Source organism: Callithrix jacchus, chromosome 4 (genome assembly GCF_049354715.1).
Source record: "Callithrix jacchus isolate 240 chromosome 4, calJac240_pri, whole genome shotgun sequence".
Classification (NCBI taxonomy): domain Eukaryota; kingdom Metazoa; phylum Chordata; class Mammalia; order Primates; family Cebidae; genus Callithrix; species Callithrix jacchus.
The window spans coordinates 22,011,033-22,023,281 of record NC_133505.1 but is presented as its reverse complement, the minus strand read 5'-3'; the positions used below and the strand labels follow the sequence as shown (position 1 = coordinate 22,023,281).

Below are 12,249 nucleotides of genomic sequence, written 5' to 3'. Positions count from 1 at the left end.
CTGAGGTGGGAGGATCACGAGGTCAGGAACTGGAGACCAACCTGGCCAACATGGCAAAACCCCATCTCTACTAAGAATACAAAAATTTAGTCTGTCGTGGTGGCAGGCATCTGTAATCCCAGCTACTCTGGAGGCTGAGGCAGAAGAATTGATTGAATCTGGGAGGCGGAAGTTGCAGGGAGCTGAGACCACACCATTGCACTCCAGCCTGGGCAGCAGAGTAAGACTCTGTCTAAAAAGAAATGAACTCTGCACTCATACCCCTGTAATATAAATAGATTAGATAGATAGATAGACAGAGAATCCTAGGAGGTTCATAATTAAATCCAGTATTCATGACTGAACTATCCTGACCCCACCTTTAACCTCCATTTACCTGCCTCTCACATCTCCCGCTATGATTAATATGAGCGATTAATCACATTTATTTTTTTTAGCTGTTTCTTTGGGTTTTTTATTCCCACATTTCTAAATATGCTTATACTGCTAATCATTCCTCTCCAAATTTTCAACCATTCATGTCCTGTTTTTGTGGACGGAAGCTCAGCCTGTCTCTCACACCTCACTTGCCTATCACACCAACGTGGTTACAATCACCACTGTTGACATCAGCATAAACTTTGTGAATATTGTTCACAGCAGAGCCTACTGCATCCTGTGATCACGCATTTTCCTTGCAGTTTTTGGCTTTCTTTGAATTAATCCTTTGCTTTGTTTATTTGCTTTACTCTCTCTATGTATACCGTCCTCATATTTCTCCATCATACCTGAAAAATGCACATTCCCCGCCACCAGCATTTTGAAAAGAACAGAGTGAGTGAAAGGCATAGCTCACTCGTAGACTTTTCATAATCTTTCTGCTTTTAGAATGGTGCCACCCTGCCCCTCCACTGTGTCTGGCCTCTAGAGCTTCTAGGTGAATATATTCAGAGATGAAATCTGCATGTCTGGCTCTGGGGCAGGGAGTTTGGGGAAGCATTGTGAGGGTTTTAGTTGCAGACTGGTTTCCTCTGTTCCGCTAAGTCGGTTACCAGCCTTCCATTCTCTTTCCAGCTTCCAAAAATGAGTTAACTCTGCTCATCTGCTAATGTCCGTTCTCCTGTTCTCTTTGTCCCTGTGGGCTTCTGCCTATTTTATTCTATTTCCTTTATTTTAGTGGCATTTCAAGGGAGGACAGGGCCGGACCGCCATGAACCTGGCAGTCCCCTGTGGTTTCAGGGTCAGCTGTTCTCTCAGCCAAGTGGCCAGGCCCCAAGTCAGGCCTGAGACTAGTGGGGACCATCCAGGGACGTGGGGGATAGCTTTTGTGTTAACCACTGGTTCCCTTGAACTTTCTTCCTGCCTGCTTTATGCTTTGCAGGGTTGTGCTGTGCACCAAAGCCTGGAGGTGTGTCAGGGAGGCTCACAGGGAGGCTCACAGGGGAGGCTCACAGGCAGGCTCACAGGGAGGCTCACAGGAGAGGCTCACAGGGAGGCTCACAGGCAGGCTTACGGGGAGGCTCACAGGCAGGCTCACGGGGAGGCTCACAGGCAGGCTCACGGGGAGGCTCACAGGGAGGCTCACAGGGGAGGCTCACAGGCAGGCTCACAGGGAGGTTCACAGGGGAGGCTTACAGGCAGGCTCACAGGGAGGCTCACAGGAGAGGCTCACGGGGAGGCTCACAGGCAGGCTCACGGGGAGGCTCACAGGCAGGCTCACGGGGAGGCTCACAGGGGAGGCTCACAGGGGAGGCTCACGGGCAGGCTCACAGGGAGGCTCACAGGGGAGGCTCACGGGCAGGCTCACAGAGAGGCTCACAGGGGAGGCTCACAGGCAGGCTCACAGGGAGGCTCACAGGCAGGCTCACGGGGAGGCTCACAGGCAGGCTCACAGGGGAGGCTCACAGGCAGGCTCACGGGCAGGCTCACAGGGAGGCTCACGGGCAGGCTCACAGGGAGGCTCACAGGCAGGCTCACGGGCAGGCTCACGGGGAGGCTCACAGGCAGGCTCACGGGGAGGCTCACAGGCAGGCTCACGGGGAGGCTCACAGGCAGGCTCTCGACCAGGTGCGGTTTCTTGGGTTTGTGTGCTCTGTGGAGCTTGAACAGCAATGACACTGACTGATAAGAAACATACTTTTTATTACTCTTTAAGTAAAACTTTCAATAATAAAAATCCCCCTTCCCTCACCTCTCTTTCTCTCTGTTTCTGTAATAATTTTATTGGATCTGGGCATCTGGATTATAGCTGTTCATTGAAAACCCCAAAATAACAGGGTCTGTCCTCCTTTCTCCTGGGAAGGCCCCATGTGAATTCCACAGCCCATCTTCTAGGGTCCCGGCCCCTCCTTGCCTGCTTGATGAAGACCTTGGAAGAGGGATGGTGGAGAAGGGGCCTGAGAAACAGGCAGGCTTTGGCATTCCAAAATGAATGGACGTGAGCATTTCAGAAATATCTATTTAGAACAGGTCAGTGAGTGAAGAAATGAAATAAAATGTAAATGGGAGCTTGCTTGACCTCTTTGCCTGGTGTGAAGCCTCACCAACCTAGGGAAATTCACATTCTTCCTGGTTCCTCAGCCTTGGCATTGGAGATGGTGAATAATATAGTGGAATCCATCCTCGCAGAGGCTGCACTCCTGGCTTAGGGTCGGCCGTGCCACTGGCAGCTGGAGTGAATCTCTGCAGCCACTGAAAATAGGGATTTGTAATGGAAATGCTGACAGACCCTTAACCACGGCAGCACTAGCAAGGGCTGCGATAATACAGTAAATAAGGTGAATGGGCTCGGCTTATCTCATTTCACAGCTGAGCTGTGTATTGCCAGATAAATCAAATCAGGGTAAACGGCTTCATCTAATAAACTGGGTCAACATATAATGTATTTGTTCAGGTTCGCACTTTCATTGATTCTCATTTGATTTAAGAAGAGATATTTCAGCTCATGTTTGAACATTTTTAGTATTCATCCTTCCTTCTGGTAAAGAGAGACTGAGAGGCAGGGACACACAGCTGGGATTTTTTTTTCTTTTAAATAAATTAAGTTTTCTGATTCTTGTAAGTTCTTCTGCTTTTCATCTTTATGCATCAATGTGGGGGAGGGGGTGGCAGGACCGCTTGGGGAGAAAGCCAAGAAGAAGCAGGAGAAAGCACTCTGTCTCTTCATCTGCATTTCCCAATAACATTTTAGTGATGTTTGCTAATGTATCATTCATTAACCATCAGCCACTATAAAAAACATAATCTATCTCGCAAAGTGGACATTATTATCGCATTAAATCATTTCACAATATACCTGAACGGTTCCACATGAGAGGCCTGGTCTGGCCAGGCTCAGACGCCTCCGGGGCAATTCTTCAGCAGTAATGAGATACGAGGTCTCTCTGTGATGAATACGATATTACTCGTGTCAGTGGTTGCGGACTGCACCCAGAATATTTCTTCTTCCAGGTTTTTTTTTTTTTTCCATAGCAGAGGAACTCAGGCAAAGCACTATTAACCCAGTAAATGAAGCTCTAAAGATCACAGAGTGTGTCCATTAGGAGACAAGATGGTGACTAATCCAATTTTTCTTGCAGGAAGGGAAGACGATGCTTTGGTAACATCTGGGGACTGCAGGCCCTGCATTGCAGATGAGGCTCTGCGATTGGGTCCTCTCCATTCCTTTCCTTTCTATCTCTTCTTTCTCTGCCTTTGTCTAAGGACAATTATGATATTGTCTCCTCCTCTCCCTCAAGCCTCTGTTGCTGAAAACCTCCTTGAAGGTGATTAAAATAATGTCCATGGCTGGAGGAAGAAATGGAAAAGGGTAATGGGTGAAGGGAGGGAGAAAGAGCCGAAAGGTCAGGGTTCCCACTTAACACGGACTGTTTCCTGAGGCTTCAGATCTGTCTTGTAGACACGCTGGAGTCTGCAAAAGGGTAAGATGGGAGGTGCTTTCTGTTTCTGTTAAAATCATGTCAAACAGTCCTGCTTTTTTGGGAAATAATCCGTGTTTTTTTCTCTCAAAAGAGTCTTCACTTGTATCTTTTACGTCTCAGAAAACTGCAGGTATTTGTTTAAAACCTTGATGCATAAATACAAGATTCCAGATGTCCCCTAACCTAGACAGCCATAGGCTAGAATGGGAGGAATATCTTGAAGAGTGAAATAAAAATATAAACAGAGTGGTGATTTTTTCCCCTCGCCTTGTTCTGAATCTCTCTCTCCTTCCTTTTCTTCAACAAATATTTATGTGTTCACTTTTTGAGGTACCTTGTGCAGGCCACTGATGGTTCATGGTGTCATTACTTCAGCAACAAAATACAAAACAAATAAACAAAAGGCCACTAACATAAGAGCCACAAAGGAGCTGCAAGGATGCCCCAGTTAAAATCGGGCGTACAGGCTGGCAACTGTGTCACATGTAACTAAATGTGAGGTGTGATTTTTTTTTTAAATGACAACCTTACATCATTCCTTCCCATGAGAACATCAAAAATATATTCCCCCGAAGAGTAGCCTAGAGAGTCAGAAAATAGATCCTCTTTCCCCACAGGTTTATTTTCTGCAGTTAATCAATTCAGAAGGATTAGTTTAATTTTCCACACTTAAAAATGCAGGTGGAAACACCCCCTTTGAAAGTCAAATTTATAATATTTCACATTACTCTGGTATATTAGCTCAGGTGATGTGGAAAATGTAATTTAGGAAACATTTTGGCTTACTCATGGTCTTTGAAAGGGCAGCAGGGTAGGAGTCATGATTTTGTGTCTAAACGGATGTACCTTTAACTTCCGTTCTCATGCTGAAATGACCTTATAACTTGTATTAGTTTCAGTGAAATGTATTTACGTTGAATGAGTGAATCATTCTCTCTGAACCCACTGGCCCACTTTTCCTTGTTCTTGCTATTTCTCTTCCTTTTTTTTTTTTTTTCTTTCTCATGTAACAGAAGGACTAGAAACCAGTTGGTGGGGGCATTTTGTTGACAATGTCCACATGTATACCCTACTGAGAAGATATTTGGGCGGGGCGCAGCGGCTCATGCCTGTAATCCCAGGACTTTGGGAGGCTGAGGTGGGTGGATCATCTGAAGTCAGGAGTTCGAGACTAGCCTGGCCAATGTGGTTAAACCCCAATGCTACTAAAAATACAAATAAAATAAATACATAAAAGTTAGCCAGGCATGGTGGTGGGCACCTATAGTCCCAGCTACTCAGGAGACTGAGGCAAGAGAATCGCTTGAACCCAGGAAGCAGAGGTTGCAGTGAGCTGAGATTGCACCACTGCACCCCAGCCTGGGCTACATAGCAAGACTCTGTCTCAAAAAAAAAAAAAAAAAAAAAGGAAAGAAAGAAAGAAAAAGAAAATATTTGTTGACATAAAAAAAATCTAAGGTCTTTTTATTGATTTGACTTTTCTTCAATTTATAAGGCTCACCTGAGTTTTTGTTTAAATTAATCAGTGTAACAAAATCTAGAACTTTAAAAAGTTCTAGATTATTTATTATTATATTTAGCAGAGCATTATTCTGGCCACTGTTGAGAGGGCTGTTTCGGGGGGCACCCGAGTTGTGCCTTTGGGGCTATTAGGCGTCACCGCTGCCGCCACTGCCTGGGCTCCATGGGGAAGATGCTCAAGGCTGTCTCCCACGTGCTGTCTGGCACGTCTCAGAAGCCGGCAAGCAGGGTGCTGGTAGCATCGTAATTTTGCAAATGATGTTACATTTGAAATTAAGAACTGTGACCTTTGCCGGCTGGAAGAAGGCCCTCCTGTCACAACAGTGCTCACCAGGGAGGATGGGCTCAAATACTACAGGATGATGCAGACCCTGCGCCGAATGGAGTTAAAAGCAGATCAGCTGCATAAACAGAACATTATCCGTGGTTTTTGTGACTTGTGTGATGGTCAGGAAGCTTGCCTTGTGGGCCTGGAGCCCGGCATAAACCCCGCAGACCACGTCGTCACAGCCTACCGGGCTCACAGCTTTACCTTCACCAGGGGTCTTTCCGTCCCAGAAATTCTCGCAGAACTGACAGGACCAAAAGGAGGTTGTGCTGAAGGGAAGGGAGGATCGATGCTCATGGTCGCCAAGAACTTCTATGGGGACAATGGCATCATGGGAGCGCAGGTGCCCCTGGGCGCTGGGACTGCTCTAACCTGGAAGTATAATGGAAAAGATGAGGTCTGCCTGACCTTCTATAGTGATGGCGCTGCTAATCAGGGGCAGATATTCGAAGCTTACAACATGGCAGCTTTCTGGAAATTACCTTGTGTTTTCATCTGTAAGAATAACCACTATGGAATGGGAACATCTGTTGAGAGAGCGGCAGCAGCACTGATTACCAGGAGAGAGGCGATTTCATTCCTGGGCTGACAGGGGATGCAGTGGTATCCTGTGTGTCCCAGAGGCGACAAGGTTTGCCGCTGCCTGCCTGCTGTAGATCTGGGAAGGGGCCCATCCTGAAGGGGCTGCAGACTTAGCATTACCACGGACACAGCGTGAGTGATCCTGGAGTCCGCTACCATACAGGAGAAGACATTGAGGAAGTAAGAAGTAAGAGTGACCGTATTATGTTTCTCAAGGACATGATGGTGAACAGCAATCTTGCCAGTGTGGAAGAATTAAAGGAAATTGATGTGGAAGTGAGGAGGGAAAGTGAGGATGCTGCCCAGTTCGCCACGGCCTATCCAGAGCCGCCTTTGGAGGAGCTGGGCTACCACATCTACTCCAGCGACCCACCTTTCTAAGTTCGTGGTGCCAATCAGTGGATCAAGTTTAAGTCAGTCAGTTAAGGGGAGGAAAAGGTGAGCTTATACCTTCAGGGGCTACTAGACAATGTTCAGTGTTCTCAACTTGGTTAAGGAGGAAGAAAACCCAGTCAATGAAATTCTTGTGAATTCCCATTAAGATTAAGTGTATAGATTGAGCAGGGAGTAATTACATGCAGTTTGTACATTGTTGCATTAAAAGATGTTATTGAGTGCTAAACAAGGGCTATTTCATTTCATTATATAGTATTTCACTAAGAGGTGTTTCTTTTTAACTGGAGTACTATCTGTGACCCACAACATTAGCTCAGTTCTCATAATTAAAAAAAAATAGTCCTCTCTTTCTTCTTGAAGCTTTTGTTCCAATGTGGTTATTCCCTCTGGACTACTCGTTAATAATTTTTCCCATGTATTTGTCCAGAAAATGTTTATTGATACTGATAAGAGTATTTCTAGCTCTTAGTATTTGTTGTAATCGTTACAGCTCTCACCAAACTGCTGGGCACTGAGGTGCTATTAAATGTGTTGAATTGAATGAGTTGTAATTGTCTTCAGGTATCCAGGTTCTACCTTCACCTGGTTCAGAAATGGTTTAGATAGAACAGCAGCTGAAGGCACTTTTATTTATTTAGAGATGGATTTCGCTGCAACACCTGGCTGGAGTGCCATGGTGTGATCTCAGCTCACTGCAATCTCCGCCTCCTGGGTTCAAGTGATTCTCCTGCCTCAGCACCCGCCCCCCCAAGTAGCTGGGACTACAGGCATGTGCCACCATGCCCAGCTAATTTTTGTATTTTTAGTAGAGATGGATTTCACCATATTGGCCAGGCTGGTCTTGAACTCCTGACCTCAGGTGATCTGCCCGCCTCAGCCTCCCAAGGTGCTGGGATTACAGGTATGAGCCACCGCACCCGGCCAAGGCACTTTTATTTAAATATTTCTGACTGCTGTTCATGGCTTTCCATAATCTGCCAGAAGACGTTGCATATCCCAAGTAAGACAGTTGTTCCATCCTGAAATACAGCTCATTCATTGTTATCGCTGCTATCTCCACGCCGGGCGGAAGCTGCGCCTGCTGCCTGGAGCTGGCCGCACTGGAATAGCTCTTGTTCAAATCTTCACTCAACTTACTCAAGGCCCCATGCAGACCCTTCTCTGGCCTTTCCAGAATCCCTCTTTGATAACTGCAGTCCACATGGACTTTTCTTTTTTACGTTCACCTGTATTTTTAAAAACTTTTCTTGTACATAAGGATACTTAACACAAGATCCCCCCTCTTAAGTTTTAAGTGTTGAATACAGTATTAACTGTGGGTTAATGGGATGTTGTGCAGCAGGACTCTGGAGCTTACTCATCCTGCTTGACCAAAACTTAAACACTTTGATTAGCAGCCACCTGTTTCCTCCTCCTCCCCGCACCTGACTGGAATCACGCAGTACTTATCCCTCTGCAGCTGGATCATTTATTTTAGCATAGCAGCCTCAATGTCATTAGTCAACAGGGAAATGCAAACCAAAACCACCATGAGAGATCACCACACACCCGTCAGAATGGCTATTATTTAAAAAAAAACTTGAAACAAAAGACAAGTGTTGGCCAGATTGTGGAGAAATTGGAATCGTGTACACAGATGGTGAAAATGCAAAATGATTCAGCCACTATGGAAAACAATAAGGATCCTCGACAAATGGAAACTAGAACTACCATATGACCCAGCAATCCCACTTCTGGGTATGTATCTAAAAGAATCGAAATCAGAATCTTGCAGAGATTGCCCTCCCAGGTTCACTGCGGCACTATTCGCAATAGCCAACATGTGGGAAGAACTGAAATGCCTGCTGGCAGATGAATGGATAAAGAATGTGTGCTACATCTATACAATGAAACATTTTTGTCTTAAAAAAGAAATTCTGCCATGTGTGACAACATGGATAAACTGGAGGACATTATGCTCCAGTGAAATAGGTAAGTATTGCTAATCCTTCTTCCACATAAGTAAGCTAAAGCTCAGAGATGTCGTATTATCTGCCCAAAGTTTTAGGGCTAATATAAGGAAATGGAGAAGCTGGAATTCAAACCCACCTGAAACGTTGTCGCCATACACAAGGTCATCTAGATTTTTGTTGATTCATTTGAATTTTCTACATGGTCAATCATTTCATCTTCGAACAAAGATAGTTTTATTTCTTCCTTCCAACTCAGTATAACTTTTGTTCCATTTTCTTATTTCCAAATCGGTGTGCCTTTTATTCCATTTTCTTGTTTTATTGCATTAGCTAGAACTTCCAGTATTGTGTTGAATGGGAGTGGTGAGAGTGGGTATACTTATCTCATTCCTGACCTTAGTGAGAAAACTTCTAATTTTTCCCCATTAAAGATAATGTTTGCTGTCGGAGTTTCATAGATTTATTTTTTATCAAAGTGAAGAAGTCCCCTTCTATTTCTAGTTTGCTAGGAATTTTATTACAAATGAGTGTTAGGCTTAGACAAATGGTTTCTCTGCATTGATTCATATAATCACATGGTTTTTCTTCTTTAGCTTGTCGATGTGATGGGTTATGTGAACTGATTTTTAAATGTTGAATCAGCCTTGCACACCTAGGGTAAATCCTGCTGGTCATGGTGAGCTATTTTCTTTTTAATTTTCTCTCCTCTACTTAGGATAGAATTTTTGCTGCTAAGGTGTGTGAGTGTGTGTGTGTGTGTATGTGTGTGTCTGTGCATGCATGCAAGGGAGTTCCATGCCTTAACCCCAACATGGTGGCATCATTCTATTCCAGGTGAACTTGAGTACCCAGAACTATTGTCACTAGCATATAATATAGCTCAGTGAACATTAGTTTTACTCCGGAGTGCCTTTGAGGACTTCACAGGAGCAGTAAGAATGCTTTGGACAATAAATAAAATATTGTATGACAACTGAGGGTTACTTCCTTAGTGACTTCCCAACTTTCTTCCTCTCTGTTCTGTTTAATTGTTTGCTGCCCTCTCTCCATGTGACCCAGCTCCTGACCAGTTGAAATCAATCGGAATGGTCCTGATTCCCATGCCATCCACTCATTTAGGGGTGGAAATGTGACCCAGCTCAGGATGGTGAAATGTGTGAGGACGGTTCTACTCAACTACTATCTGTGCACTTGGGAAAGGATTTTTTGGTTTTTAGAAGAAGCAAAAGAGAAAGATGGTTTATTCTGGAGTGTCGTCTGCCACTGTGGAGCCACCAGATAACCTTAAGGAGCTGGCTTACCACAATGCTGGTACACCCAACCTGGTGGTGCTGAGAGACTGAAGCAATCCAGGTCCTCGGGGGCACTGTGGAATTGCCAAATTTACTAACCTCGAAGCTGCCTTAACTCTTCGTTTTAATTTTTTAGAGCAGAAACCCGAGGATCCCTGCAATGTCAGCTAGGTACTTGCATTTATTTTGATAAATTTCTTTGAGTGTGGCCCAAGAACAGCCTGTGTGAGAATACTTCAGAATGCCTGCTAAAAAGCAGGCTCCTCTTCATATCTTCCTTATTATAGGAGGGAATATCCATGGTGGGGCCTCAGAATCACCATTTTAACAATTTCTCTATTTATTATTCTGTTCACTCAAGATTCAGAATCCATATTTTCAGGAAAACAAATATCTCTTGCAGGGGACTCAGTTCATCACCCTCATAGGGAACAGCCTTGCAATGTATTATATTTTCTGATGTTGATGCCTAACTCCTACAGGGCAGCTCACCATCCTAAGATAAACACCACCCCAATGAGACATAAACCCAAACTCCAGAAATGTGAAAGGGAGATTAGAAGTGAGAAAAAGATCAGAAATATTTACTAGGATAATCGGAAGAAGAAATGTTGAAACTGAACAGGATAAAAATATTTCAGTGAGCCAGTGGGTCTCCTCTAACATGTATTCAGAAGACAGATGTTAAGTGGGAAGCTAAGCCGTTAAGAAATAATTATAATAGGTTATTGGAGACTAGGGAAAAGGAAGTAAAAGATTTATTAAATAGCTTGCACTCCAACTATGCAGAAAGGTGGCCAATCATGGATTGTATGTGCACGTAAGTGTGTTTTAGTGAGAGGGAGCAAGCCTTGGAAAAGGCAGCAGAGTTTAAAGACTGCCTGTAGAACGGATGAATGCATCAAATGGTCCTCGTAGGAGCTGAAAGAGTGATGCCCTTCCTTTCAGAACCTCACTGGCCATCAAGTACAGTTTGACTCCTGTGTTGTTAAATGACAGTTGTAGAAATAATAGCTCTGTAATGTCTGATCATTGAAACACTTCTTTTCTGGCAAACGCTATTTAGGTTTGTATTTGTTAAGAGCTACAAATACTCATGCGCGCACACACACACACACACACACACACATCTCTCTAGAATAAACTATTTAAACACCTTTACATCCTTTTCCCAAGCCTTCAATAACTTCCAATTACTGAAGCCATAAATGCCCTATTTTACAAAATAATACTCTTGAGGCCTGCACATTTGCCTCACTTACTACCTGGGAAAGGCTAAGTCTCTTGTTAGAATAGTAATTTAGGTTATATTTAGTTTGGAACTTCATTCCATGTCCCTGGAGAGCAGTTATTGGTGTTTTCATTCACCTCATGGGTGGGTCTTTTCTCTTAAATATTGAAGGTTGCAGAGCTGGTCTCTAGTGCACTGTTAGGGAGAGAATTCTTGAAATTTCACACAGGAACCATTCACCATCTTCCTGCTATCAAATATATGGATATGCCTGTATCTTCATCAGCCATGTCCTCCTCACTTTTTAAAACAGAAATTCTATCTGTTCTTTAAATCTAGTATTTTCTTGGTTGCTTAGGATTCAATTTGCTTCTATTTTCCAGGAATTTGTTAGAGCCCCTTCTCTCTATTTTGTATTTGACTTCTTTCAATTTTGCTTTTTAATTTATTTTAATGTATTTATTTTCTGAGACAGAATCTCGCTCTGTTGCCCAGACTGGAGTGCAATGGTGTGATCTCAGCTCATTGCAACTTCTGCCTCCCTGGTTCAAGCAATTCTCGTACTGCAGCCTCCCAGGTAGCTGGGATTACAGACACCCACCATCAGGCTTGGCTAATTTTTCTATTTTTATAGACACGGGGTTTCACCATGTTGGCTAGGCTGGTCTTGAACTCCTGACCTCAGGTGATCCACCCACCTTGGCCTCCTAAAGTGCTGGGATTACAGGCTTTGTTGAGCCACCATGCCTGGCCTCCATTTTTCTTTTTAAAAATAGACTTTATTTTTTAGAGCAGTTTTAGGGTCACAGAAAATTTGAGAGGAAACCACAAAGAGTTTTCATGTACCCTATTCCCCCACAACTGCACAGCATCCCCCATGATCACCATCCTCTACCAGATGGTACATTTGTTACAACTGATGAACTGACATCGACACATCATGATCACCCAAAGCCCATAGTTTACAGTAAGGTCCACTCTTGGTGTTGGACATTCCATGGATTTGGACAAATGTATAGTTACATGTATCCACCACTATAATATTGTA

The 12,249-nt window shown here is 44.1% G+C and overlaps 1 pseudogene; it reads left to right on the top strand.

Moving 5' to 3' along the window:
- The first annotated feature begins 5,583 nt into the window (after positions 1–5,583).
- LOC100407648 (pyruvate dehydrogenase E1 component subunit alpha, somatic form, mitochondrial pseudogene) lies at positions 5,584–7,526 on the top strand (annotated as a pseudogene).
- Positions 7,527–12,249: the final 4,723 nt, after the last annotated feature.